Source organism: Heterodontus francisci, unplaced genomic scaffold (assembly GCF_036365525.1).
Source record: "Heterodontus francisci isolate sHetFra1 unplaced genomic scaffold, sHetFra1.hap1 HAP1_SCAFFOLD_461, whole genome shotgun sequence".
NCBI classification, from domain to species: Eukaryota; Metazoa; Chordata; class Chondrichthyes; order Heterodontiformes; family Heterodontidae; genus Heterodontus; species Heterodontus francisci.
In genome coordinates this window covers 522,654-536,008 of record NW_027140390.1, presented here as the reverse complement: position 1 = coordinate 536,008, position 13,355 = coordinate 522,654, and the positions used below count along the sequence as shown (strand labels likewise).

Sequence of the window (13,355 nt, the reverse complement as noted above, 5' to 3'; positions counted from 1 at the left end):
AATACGAGTTAGACTGCAGACTGTGTTACAGTTCTGATCATTACACTGTAGTAAAGATGTGATCACACTGGACATGTTACAGAAGAGATTTATGAGGATGTTGCCAGGAATGGAGAATTGTAGCTTGGATAGGCTGGGTTATTTTCCTTTGGAACAGAGGTGGCTGAGGGGAGATTTAATTGAGGTGTATAAAATTATAAGGGGTGGACAGGAAGGCTCTATTTTCCTTAGCAGAGAGGTCAATAACCAGGGGGCATAGATTTAATGTAATTGGTAGAAGACAATGTCTGCATCATCCCTCCCCTTTGTGAAGGCAGAGACAAAAAACTCATTTAGAACCCTGCCCACATCTTCTGCATCCACGCATAAGTTCCCTTGTACATCTCTGATAGGCTCTACCCTTTCCTTAGTTATGCTTTTGCTCTTAATATACTGATAAAACATCTTGGGTTTTCCTTGATTATACCTCGCAATAATTTTTCATGTCCTCTCTTTGCTTTCCTAATTTCATTTTTTACTCCACCCCTGCGTTGATGAGGGGCATTGATAGGTTAGATAGGAAGAAACTTTTTCCCTTAGCGGAGGGGTCAATAACCAGGGGGCATAGATTTAAGGTAAAGTGCAGGAGGTTTAGAGGGGATTTGAGGATCTGGAACGCACTGCCTGAAGAGATGGTAGAGGCAGGAACCCTCACAACATTTAAGTAGTATTTAGATGAGCACTTGAAATGCCATAGCATACAAGCCTACGGGCCAAGTACTGGAAAACGGGATTAGAATAGATAGGTGCTTGATGGCTGGCACAGACACGATGGGCCGAAGGGCCTGTTTCTGTGCTGAATAACTCTATGACTCTATGCACTTTCTATACTCCTCTGGGCTTTCGAAAGTATTAAGTTTTTTGTGACCGTCATAAGCTTTCTTTTTCTGCTTTATCTTACCCTTCGTGCTTCTAGATAATCAGGGGGCTCTAGATTTGGCAGTACTGCCCTTGATCTTTGTGGGGACATGTCTACACTGTGCCCATAGAATCTCACTTTAGAATGCCTCCCACTGGTTTGCCACTGATTTTCCTTCAAGTCGCTGTATCTGGTCCACTTTCACCAGATCATCTTTCAGCTTCCTAAAATTTGCCTTCCCCCAAGTTTGAACTTTTACTCCTATTTTATCTTTGTCCTTTTCCATGATTATGCTAAAACTATCTGTATTATGGTCACTATCTCCAAAATGGTCACCCACTGCTACTTCATCAACTTGCCCAGCTTCATTTCCGAAGACTAAATCTTGAATTGTGACCCTCTCGTTGGTCTTGTTATGTGCTGGCTAATAAAGGACTCTAGAATGCAGTTCAAGAATTTTGTGCCCTCTGTGTCCTTCACACTGTTTGTATCCCAATTTTTATTAGGGTAGTTGAAATCCCCAACTATTATTGCCCTGTAGGTTTTGCACTCAGAAATCTACCTACATATTTGTTCTTCTACCTCCCTCTCACTATTTGGGGGTCTCTAGTATGCTCCTAGTAGTGTGGCTGCCCCTTTTTTATTTCTGAGTTCCACCCATATGGCCTCATTTGATGATTCATTTAGTGTATCATCCCTCCTCACAGCTGTTATTGATTTCTTAACCAATAATGCTGCACCCCCTCCTTTTTTATCCCCCTCTCTATCCCACCTGAAAACTCTATATCCAGGGATGTTGAACTGCCATTTTTGCCCCTCTTTAAGCCAAGTTTCCATTATAGCAATGATATCGTGTTGCCATGTGTCGGTCTGTGCCCTCAGCTCATCGACTTTATTTGCTATACTCCTTGTATTTAAATAAATACTTTTTAACACTGCCAAATTCCTGTGCTGCACACTTTTTAACCTTTGCTTTTTCTTTCAGAGTCACTTGCTAATTTTCTGCCTCCCATTCCCTGCCCTGAATTTGGTCTTTCTGAAACGGCCCTCAGGTTCCCATCCCCCTGCCAATCTAGTTTAAAACATCTCCCACAGCACTAGCAACAACAACTTATATTTATATGGTGCCTTTAACGTAATAAAATGTTCCAAGGCACTTCACAGGAGTATTATAAAACAAAATATGACACTAAGCCACATAAGGAAATATTAGGTCAGATGACCAAAGGCTTGGTCAAAAGGTAGATTTTCTCTGATCACTTCCTTATATCACTCTCTACCCACATCCCCCTTCCCCATCCCAATTCTACTTCCTTCTGTATCTGCCTCTGGACAAATCTTTCCCCCAATTCACTTACTTCTGCACTTTCAAAATCCCAATTGTTTAGCCTTTGGCCTTCCTTCACTGCGACATTCCTGCAGATACTGATTTGCTCAACTGCACCCTCACCTCCACCTTTGATGCCACAATTCCCACTAAAACCATTACTGTCGCTTATTCTGGCTGTTTCCCCAGTACAGCCTCATCTCCGCTCCCTTAAGTCCAAGGGACACAGATTTAAATGGATATGGCGGAGAACAAGTTTAGCCATGCACTGCCAGATCTGGCTAGACTACACAAAGCATTATCAGGTCCTGCTCTTATCTGTCACCGCCAGCTTCTTTACTGCAAGCCATCTTCTTAAGCCCCTTTCTCCTGTCTCCTCCGCCTCACCTCCAACAACAAGTGCGAGAAGCTCAAGGATTTCTTTTTCACTAAGATGAAGACCATCTGGTCTGCTGCTTCTGTGCTTCCCTCACTTCCCTTAGCCCACTGGACCAAACTTCCTTGAACATTGCCCCTTGCCGCAGCCCTGAACTTGCATCTTTCTCTACTTTCTCTCCTATCTCCCCTCATACCCTGTCTGTGCTCATCTTGTCAACGAGACCCACCTCCTGCTCCCTCGTTCCTATTCCCACTAAACTGCTGACCACCTAACTTCCCCTCCTGATCCCCATGTTAATTGATGTTGTTAACGGTTCCCTCTCTTCAGGTGTTGTCCCTGCTTTAAATCTTCTGTCATCACAGCTCTCTTCAAAAATCCAACGCTTGAACCTTCCATCCTTGCAAACTACCATCCCACCTCTAACCTCCCTTTCCATCTCAATGTCCTAGAATGTATTGTTGCCTCCCAAATCTGTGCCCACCTTTCACGGAACTCCATATTTAATCCCTCCAATCAGGTTTCCACCCCGCCACAGTACTGAAACAGCTCTTAACAAAGTCACAAATGACATCCTGTGTGACTGTGACAAAAGTAAACTTTCCTTCCTGGTCCTTCTCGACCTGTCTGCAGCCTCTGACACGGTTGACCACACCATCCTCCTCCAAAACTCCCCAATGTTGTCCAGCTGGGTGGGACTGTACTCGTCTGGCTCCATTCTTAACTGTCTAATCATAGCCAGAGAATCACCAGCAATGGCTTCTCTTGCCACTGCACGCTGTCACCTCTGTTTTCCCTCAAGGATCTGTCCTTGCACCCCTCCTATTTCTCATCTACATGCTGCGCCTTGGTGACATCATCCGAAATCATTAGTTTCACATGTACACTGACAACACCCAGCTCTATCTCACCACCACCTCTCTTGAGTCTTCCACTGTCTCTAAATTATCAGACTGCTTGTCAGACATCCAGTACTAGATGAGCAGAAATTTCCTCCAATTAAATATTTGCGAAGACTGAAGCCATCCCCACTACAAATGTCATTCACTAGCTACTGACTCCATTCCTCTCCCTGGTAACTATCTGAGGCTGAATCAGTCTGTTCGCAACTTTGGTGTCATATTTGACCACAGAATGAGCTTCCAATCACATATCATTGCCATCATTAAGATGGCCTATTTCCACCTCCATAACATTGCCCACCTCCACCCCTGCTCCAGCTCATCTGCTGCTGAAACCCTCATCCATGCCTTTGTGACCTCTATACTTGACTATTTCAATGCACTCCTGACCGACCTCCCACATTCTACCCTCTGTAAACTTGAGGTCATCCAAAACTATGCTGCCCATGTCCTTACTCACATCAAGTCCCGTTGGCTCCCAGTTAAGCAATGTCTTGATTTTAAAACAGTCACCCTTGTTTTCAAATTCCTCCGTGGCCTCGCCCCTCCCTATCTCTATAACCTCTTCCAGCCCCACAACCTTCTGAGATATTTGTGCTCCTCTAATTGTGGCCTCTTGAGCACTCCAATTTTAATCACTCCACCATTGATGGCCATGCCTACAGCTGGCTAAGCCCTAAACTCTGGAATTCCCTCCCTACACCTTTCTGCCTCTCTAGCATGCTTTCCTCCTTTAAGTCGCTTCTTAAAACTATCGCTTTGACAAAGCTTTAGGTCATAGTGGCGCAGTGGTTAGCACCGCAGCCTCACAGCTCCAGCGACCTGGGTTCAATTCTGGGTACTGCCTGTGTGGAGTTTGCAAGTTCTCCCTGTGTCTGCGTGGGTTTTCTCCGGGTGCTCCGGTTTCCTCCCACATGCCAAAGACTTGCAGGTTGATAGGTAAATTGGCCATTATAAATTGCCCCTAGTATAGGTAGGTGGTAGGGAAATATAGGGGCAGTTGGGGATGTGGTAGGAATATGGAATTAGTGTGGGTTTAGTATAAATGGGTGGTTGATGGTCGGCACAGACTCGGTGGGCCGAAGGGCCTGTTTCAGTGCTGTATCTGTAAACTAAAACTAAACCTGTCGTACTATCACCTTATGAGGCTTAGTGCCAGTTTTGCTTTATAACACGCCTGTACAGTTCCTTGGGACATTTTGTTACGTTAAAGGCGCTATATAAATACAAGTCGTTATTGCTGATCTCAGGATGTGGGTGTCATTGGCAAGGCCTGCATTTATTGTCCATCCCTAATTGCCCTTGAGAATGTGTTGGTGGGCCTTTTTCAGTCAGTAGCCTGTGCGGTGAACGTACTCCCACAGTGCTGTTAGGTCAAGAGTTCCAGGATTTTGATCCAGTGACAATGAAGGAAAGGACGATATGTATTCAAATCAGGATGGTATGTGACTTAGAAGTAGTGGTGTTCCCATGCACTTTCTCCTTCTATGTGGTAGAGGTCACAACTTTGGAAGGTGCTGTTGTAGAAACCTCGGCCAGATATTGCAGTACACCTTGTAAATAGTATACACACTGGGGGAGAGGGTGGCGTAGTGGTAATGTCACGGGATTAATACTCCAGAGGCCTGGGGACATGGGTTCAATCCCACCATGACAGCTGGTGGAATTTAAACTCAATTAATTAAATCTGGAATTAAAAGCTAGTCTGATGGTGGTCATGAAACCATTATCGATTGTTGTAAAATCCCATCTGGTTCACTAATGTCCTTTAGGGATGGGAGTCCACTGTCCTTACCTGGTCTGGCCTACATGTGACTCCAGACCCACAGCAATGTGGTTGACTCTTAACTGGCCTCTGAAAGGACCTAGCAAGTCACTCAGTTCAAGGACAATTAGGGATGGGCAATAAATGCTGGTCTTCCCAGCTACATCCACATCCCATGAAAGAATAAATAAAAACACTGCAACCACAGTGCACTGGTGGTGGAGGAAGTGAATGTTGAGTTCATTAGCAGCAGTTCAGATTAAGCCAATTGCTCTCTCCTGGGACCAACACCCAACCAGGTGAGTGGAGAGTACTCCATCACACTCTTGACTTGTACCTTGAATGTGGTGGAAGGGGAGTAAGGAGGGGAGTCATTAGCTGCAGAATACACAACTTGTGACCTGCTCTTGTAGTCATGCAACTAATATTGCTGGTCCAGTTTAGCTTCTGGTTAGTGTTGAATGTTTGCTTTATGCTTTGTGTATGGTCTCTCCGCAGCACTCCACTCACTGACTTCAAACTCAAAAACTTAATAGGAGAATGGAAATTCCAGCAAGATTCAAGTTATTGACTCATTGGATCTGGGCTTGCTTTTAGTGTTATTGAAACTTTCTGCATTGTTTATTGATCATGAATGTGTTTCATAGCTGGTCTGTCACTCTAATTATGTATCCTGTCTTTCTCGCTCTCTAATGTGGAAATTCCAATTTGTGACTGTGTTGTATATCATTCTGTTCCCTTGCCCTGTGTTGTACACCATTCTGTACAGTCGCCCTGTGCTTTGTACCATTCTGTTCCTTCGCCCTGTGTTGTCCACAATTGAGTTTGCTCCCAGTGTCTTTAAGTTTAAATATTTGTGCTCTTGGGCACAGTGATCAATTAGTTCCTTTCTGGTGAAAGCTCTGGGACTTGAGCTCTAACTGGAAATGAAGAATTAAAAGCTGTGATTTTTGCACTTAAATGCACCTGTTATGTTCACATTTGACCATGCTAAACAAAATTGCACGTATTCAACACTTTCTCCCATAGAATATTTTCTAATAAAGATTGGAGAGCTGCATAATTGTATATGTTCTTCCTCCACCTAGGGTGTATTCTCACCCACTGACACAGTGTCGGGGGTTTCTATATTCTGTCCCTCTGACAGTGACCAAGGGTAGTATATTCTGTCATATTGACACAGTGACAGGGGTTTGTGTATTCTGTCCCTCTGACAGTGACCGAGGGTAGTATATTCTGTCCCACTGACACAGTGTCAGGGGTTTCTATATTCTCTTCCTCTGACAGTGACCGAGGGTAGTATATTCTGCCCCACTGACACAGTGACATGGGTTTGTGTATTCTGTCCCTCTGACAGTGACCGAGGTTAGTATATTCTGTCCCACTGACACAGTGACAGGGGTTTGTATTCTGTCCCTCTGACAGTGACCGAGGGTAGTATATTCTGCCCCACTGACACAGTGACATGGGTTTGTGTATTCTGTCCCTCTGACAGTGACCGAGGGTAGTATATTCTGTCCCATTGACACAGTGACAGGGGTTTGTATTCTGTCCCTCTGACAGTGACCGAGGGTAGTATATTCTGTCATATTGACACAGTGACAGGGATTTGTGTATTCTGTCCCTCTGACAGTGACCGAGGGTAGTATATTCTGCCCCACTGACACAGTGACATGGGTTTGTGTATTCTGTCCCTCTGACAGTGACCGAGGGTAGTATATTCTGTCCCACTGACACAGTGACAGGGATTTGTGTATTCTGTCTCTCTGACAGTGACCTAGGGTAGTACATTCTGTCGCACTGACACAGTGACAGGGGTTTGTGTATTCTGTCCCTCTGACAGTGACCGAGGGTAGTATATTCTGTCCCACTGACACAGTGACAGGGGTTTCTATATTCTGTCATTCTGACAGTGACCGAGGGTAGTATATTCTGTCCCACTGACACAGTGACAGGGGTTTCTTTATTCTGTCCCTCTAACAGTGACCGAGGTAATATATTCTGTTCCATTGACACAGTGACAGGGGTTTGTACATTCTGTCCCTCTGACAGTCACCGAGGGTAGTATAATTTGTCCCACTGACACAGTGACAGGGGTGGGTTTGTATATTCTGACCAGCTGACAGTGACTGACGGCAGTACATTCTGTCACACTGACACATTGACAGGGATAGCATATTCTATCCGACTGATATAGTGACAAGTTTTACGAGATTGCTTCCGCTTCCTTTGCAAAATGTGTTTTAAAGATCCTACTCAGCATCTATGCTCCAACACTCTGCTCCCCACCTGAAGCTAAAGACCAGTTCTACGAGCAACTCCATAACATCATTAGCAGCATCCCCAACACCGAACACCTATTCCTGCTGGGGGACTTTAATGCCAGGGTTGGGGCCGACCATGACTCATGGCCCTCCTGCCTTGGGCACTATGGCGTTGGAAGGATGAATGAGAACGGGCAGAGACTGCTTGAGTTGTGTACCTATCATAACCTCTGCATCACCAACTCATTCTTTCACACGAAACCCTGTCACCAGGTTTCATGGAGGCATCCAAGATCGTGTCGTTGGCACCAGCTAGACCTCATCGTCACAAGGCGAGCCGCCTTAAACAGTGTTCAAATCACATGCAGCTTCCACAGTGCGGACTGCGACACCGACCACTCCCTGGTGTGCAGCAAGGTTAGACTCAGACCAAAGAAGTTGCATCATTCCAAGCAGAAGGGCCACCCGCGCATCAACACGAGCAGAATTTCTCACCCACAGCTGTTACAGAAATTTCTAAATTCACTTGAAACGGCCCTTCAAAACACTCCCACAGGGGATGCTGAGACCAAGTGGGCCCACATCAGAGACGCCATCTACGAGTCAGCTTTGACCACCTACGGCAAAAGTGCGAAGAGAAATGCAGACTGGTTTCAATCTCATAATGAAGAGCTGGAACCTGTCATAGCCGCTAAGCGCATTGCACTGTTGAACGACAAGAAAGCCCCCAGCAATTTAACATCCGCAGCACTGAAAGCAGCCAGAGGCACTGCACAAAGAACAGCTAGGCACTGCGCAAACGACTACTGGCAACACCTATGCAGTCATATTCAGCTGGCCTCAGACACCGGAAACATCAGAGGAATGTATGATGGCATGAAGAGAGCTCTTGGGCCAACCATCAAGAAGATCGCCCCCCTCAAATCTAAATCAGGGGACATAATCACTGACCAACACAAACAAATGGACCGCTGGGTTGAGCACTACCTAGAACTGTACTCCAGGGAGAATGCTGTCACTGAGACTGCCCTCAATGCAGCCCAGCCTCTACCAGTCATGGATGAGCTGGACATACAGCCAACAAAATCGGAACTCAGTGATGCCATTGATTCTCTAGCCAGCGGAAAAGCCCCTGGGAAGGACAGCATTACCCCTGAAATAATCAAGAGTGCCAAGCCTGCTATACTCTCAGCGCTACATGAACTGCTATGCCTGTGCTGGGACGAGGGAGCAGTACCACAGGACATGCGCGATGCCAATATCATCACCCTCTATAAAAACAAAGGTGACCGCGGTGACTGCAACAACTACCGTGGAATCTCCCTGCTCAGCATAGTGGGGAAAGTCTTTGCTCGAGTCGCTCTGAACAGGCTCCAGAAGCTGGCCGAGTGCGTCTACCCTGAGGCACAGTGTAGCTTTCGTGCAGAGAGATCGACCGTTGACATGCTGTTCTCCCTTCGTCAGATACAGGAGAAATGCCGTGAACAACAGATGCCCCTCCACATTGCTTTCATTGATCTCACCAAAGCCTTTGACCTCGTCAGTAGACGTGGTCTCTTCAGACTACTAGAAAAGATTGGATGCCCACCAAAGCTACTAAGTATCATCACCTCATTCCATGACAATATGAAAGGCACAATTCAACATGGTGGCTCCTCATCAGAGCCCTTTCCTATCCTGAGTGGTGTGAAACAGGGCTGTGTTCTCGCACCCACACTTTTTGGGATTTTCTTCGCCCTGCTGCTTTCACATGCGTTCAAGTCCTCTGAAGAAGGAATTTTCCTCCACACAAGATCAGGGGGCAGGTTGTTCAACCTTGCCCGTCTAAGAGCGAAGTCCAAAGTACGGAAAGTCCTCATCAGGGAACTCCTCTTTGCTGACGATGCTGCTTTAACATCTCACACTGAAGAGTGCCTGCAGAGTTTCATCGACAGGTTTGCGACTGCCTGCAATGAATTTGGCCTAACCATCAGCCTCAAGAAAACGAACATCATGGGGCAGGACGTCAGAAATGCTCCATCCATCAATATTGGCAACCATGCTCTGGAAGTGGTTCAAGAGTTCACCTACCTCGGCTCAACTATCACCAGTAACCTGTCTCTAGATGCAGAAATCAACAAGCGCATGAGTAAGGCTTCCACTGCTATGTCCAGACTGGCCAAGAGAGTGTGGGAAAATGGCGCACTGACACGGAACACAAAAGTCCGAGTGTAGTCAGACCTGTGTCCTCAGTACCTTGCTCTATGGCAGCGAGGCCTGGACAACGTATGCCAGCCAAGAGCGACGTCTCAATTCATTCCATCTTCGCTGCCTCCGGAGAATACTTGGCCTCAGGTGGCAGGATCGTATCTCCAACACAGAAGTCCTCGAAGCGGCCAACATCCCCAGCTTGTACACACTACTGAGTCAGCGGCGCTTGAGATGGCTTGGCCATGTGAGCCGCATGGAAGATGGCAGGATCCCCAAAGACACATTGTACAGCGAGCTCGCCACTGGTATCAGACCCACCGGCCGTCCATGCTTTAAAGACGTCTGCAAACGCGACATGAAATCCTGTGACATTGATCACAAGTCGTGGGAGTCAGTTGCCAGCGTTCGCCAGAGCTGGCGGGCAGCCATAAAGACAGCGCTAAAATGTGGCGAGTCGAAGAGACTTAGTAGTTGGCAGGAAAAAAGACAGAGAAGCAAGGGGAGAGCCAATTGTGCAACAGCCCCGACAAACAAATTTCTCTGCAGCACCTGTGGAAGAGCCTGTCACTCTAGAATTGGCCTTTATAGCCACTCCAGGCGCTGCTTCACAAACCACTGACCACCTCCAGGCGCGTATCCATTGTCTCTCGAGATAAGGAGGCCTGAAAGAAAGAATGGTTGAATTCTGAATTTTGAGTCATCTGGAGTTTGCTGAACTTTGTGTTTTTCAAAAAGAAGGCAGCTCCAACAACGCTCAAGAAGCTCGACATCATCCAGGACAAAGCAGTCCGCTTGATTCGCACCCCATCTGCAAACATTCACTCCCTCCACCGCTGACGCACAGTGGCAGCAGTGTGTACCAGCTGCAAGATGCACTGCAGCAACTCACCAAGCCTCTTTCAACAGCACCTTCCAAACCTGCGAACTCTGCCACCTAGAATGACAAGGGCAGCAGATGCGTGGGAACACCACGACCTGCAAGTTCCCCTCCAAGTCACACACCATCCTGACTTGGAACTATATCGCCGTTCCTTCACTGTCGCTGGGTCAAAATCCTGGGACTCACTTCCTAACAGCACAGTGGGTGTACCTACCCCACATGGACTGCAGCGGTTCAAGAAGGCAGCTCACCACCACCTTCGCAAGGGCAATTAGGGATGGGCAATAAATGCTGGCCTAGCCAGCGACACCCACATCCCACGAACGAATAAAAAATCCCAGGAAGTTTGGACTGAGAATGGAACTGTAAACAGTTGCTGAAAGGCACCAGTTTGCAAAGAACCCAGCAGGGGTTGTGCTTGTGACTCTGAAAGGATGTTTGCAATGGAATTACAGGTCATGATTTGTAGATGTCACAGGACTTTTGCAGAACAGTTTTAGTTTCATTTCAACCCTGCAAAGTCCTCCTTACTAACATCTGGGGGCTTGTGCCAAAGTTGGGAGAGCTGTCCCACAGACTAGTCAAGCAACAGCCTGACATAGTCATACTCACGGAATCATACCTTACAGACAATGTCCCAGACACTGCCATCACCATCCCCGGGTATGTCCTGTCCCACCGGCAGGTCAGACCCACCAGAGGTGGTGGCACAGTGGTCTACAGTAGGGAGGGAGTTGCCCTGGGAGTCCTCAACATCGACTCTGGACCCCATGAAGTCTCATGGCATCAGGTCAAACATGGGCAAGGTAACCTGCTACTGATTACCACTTACCGCCCTCCCTCAGCTGATGACTCAGTACTCCTACATGTTGAACACCACTTGGAGGAAGCACTGAGGGTGGCAAGGGCACAAAATGTACTCTGGGTGGGGGACTTCAATGTCCATCACCAAGAGTGGCTCGGTAGCACCACTACTGACCGAGCTGGCCAAGTCCTAAAGGACATAGCAGCTAGACTGGGTCTGCGGCAGGTGCTGGGGGAACCAACACGAGGGAAAAACATACTTGACCTCGTCCTCACCAGTCTGCCTGCCGCAGATGCTTCTGTCCATGACAGTATTGGTAGGAGTGACCACCGCACAGTCCTTGTGGAGACGAAGTCCCGCCTTCACATTGAGGATACCGTCCATCGTGTTGTGTGGCACTATCACCATGCTAAATGAGATAGATTTCGAACAGATCTAGCAATGCAAAACTAGGCATCCATGAGGTGCTGTGGGCCATCAGCAGCAGTAGAATTGTACGCAACCACAATCTGTAACCTCATGGCCCGGCATATCCCCCACTCTACCATTACCATCAAGCCAGGAGACCGACCCTGGTTCAATGAAGAGTGCAGGAGGGCATGCCAGGAGCAGCACCAGGCATACCTCAAAATGAGGAGTCAACCTGGTGAAGCTACAACACAGGACTACTTGCATGCCAAACTGCATCAGCAGCATGCGATAGACAGAGCTAAGCGATCCCATAACTAACGGATCAGATCTAAGCTCTGCAGTCTTGCCACATCCAGCCGTGAATGGTGGTGGACAATTAAACAACGAACTGGAGGAGGTGGCTCCACAAATATCCCCATTCTCAATGATGGGGGAGCCCAGCACATCAGTGCGAAAGATAAGGCTGAAGCATTTGCAACAATCTTCAGGTAGAAGTGCCAAGTTGATTATCCATCTCGGCCTCCTCCTGAAGTCCCCAGCATCTCAGATGCCAGACTTCAGCCAATTCGATTCACTCCGCGTGATATCAAGAAATGACTGAAGGCACTGGATACTGCAAAAGCTATGGGCCCTGACAATATTCCGGCAATAGTACTGATGACCTGTGCTCCAGAACTTGCCGTGCCCCTAGCCAAGCAGTTCCAGTACAGTTACAACACTGGCATCTACCCTGCAATGTAGAAAATTGCCCAGGTTTGTCCTGTACACAAAAAGCAGGACAAGTCCAACCCGTTCAATTACTGCCCCATCAGCCTACTCTCAAACATCAGTAAAGTGATGGAAGGTGTCATCAACAGTGCCATCAGGCAGCACTTGCTCAATAACCTGCTCAATGACGCTCAGTTTGGGTTCCGCCAGGGCCACTCAGCTCCTGACCTCATTACAGCCTTGGTTCAAACATGGACAAAAGAGCTGAACTCAAGAGGTGAGGTGAGAGTGACTGCCCTTGACATCAAGGCAGCACTTGACCGAGTATGGCATCAAGAAGCCCGAGCAAAACTGAGGTCAATGGGAATCAGGGGGAAAACACTCCGCTGGCTGGAATCATATCTAGCTCAAAGGAAGATGGTTGTAGTTGTTGGAGGTCAATCATCTGAGCTCCAGGCCATCACTGCAGGAGTTCCTTAGGGTAGTGTCCTAGGCCCAACCATCTTCAGCTGCTTCATCAATGACCTTCCTTCAATCATAAGGTCAGAAGTGGGGATGTTCACTGATGATTGCACAATGTTCAGCACCATTCGTGACTCCTCAGATACTGAAGCAGTCCATGTAGAAATGCAGCAAGACCTGGACAATATCCAGGCTTGGGCTGATAAGTGGCAAGTAACATTCGCGCCACACAAGTGCCAGGCAATGACCATCTCCAACAAGAGAGAATATAACCATCTCCCCTTGACATTCAACGGCCTTACCATCGCTGAATTCCCCACTATCAACGTCCTAGGGGTTTACCAGTGACCAGAAACTGAACTGGAGT

At 47.3% G+C, this 13,355-nt stretch overlaps 1 protein-coding gene across 3 annotated transcripts in view; it reads left to right on the top strand.

Annotated features, from left to right (window-relative positions):
• The window catches only part of LOC137359608 (cysteine-rich protein 3-like), a 232,609-nt gene extending 226,321 nt beyond the window's left edge, over positions 1-6,288 (top strand). For all 3 annotated transcript variants that reach the window (XM_068025437.1, XM_068025439.1, XM_068025441.1), the window contains one exon: positions 5,767-6,288. The gene's annotated coding sequence lies outside the window, so the exon portion shown is untranslated. The remainder of the gene's footprint in view (positions 1-5,766) is intronic.
• The last annotated feature ends 7,067 nt before the right edge of the window (positions 6,289-13,355 follow it).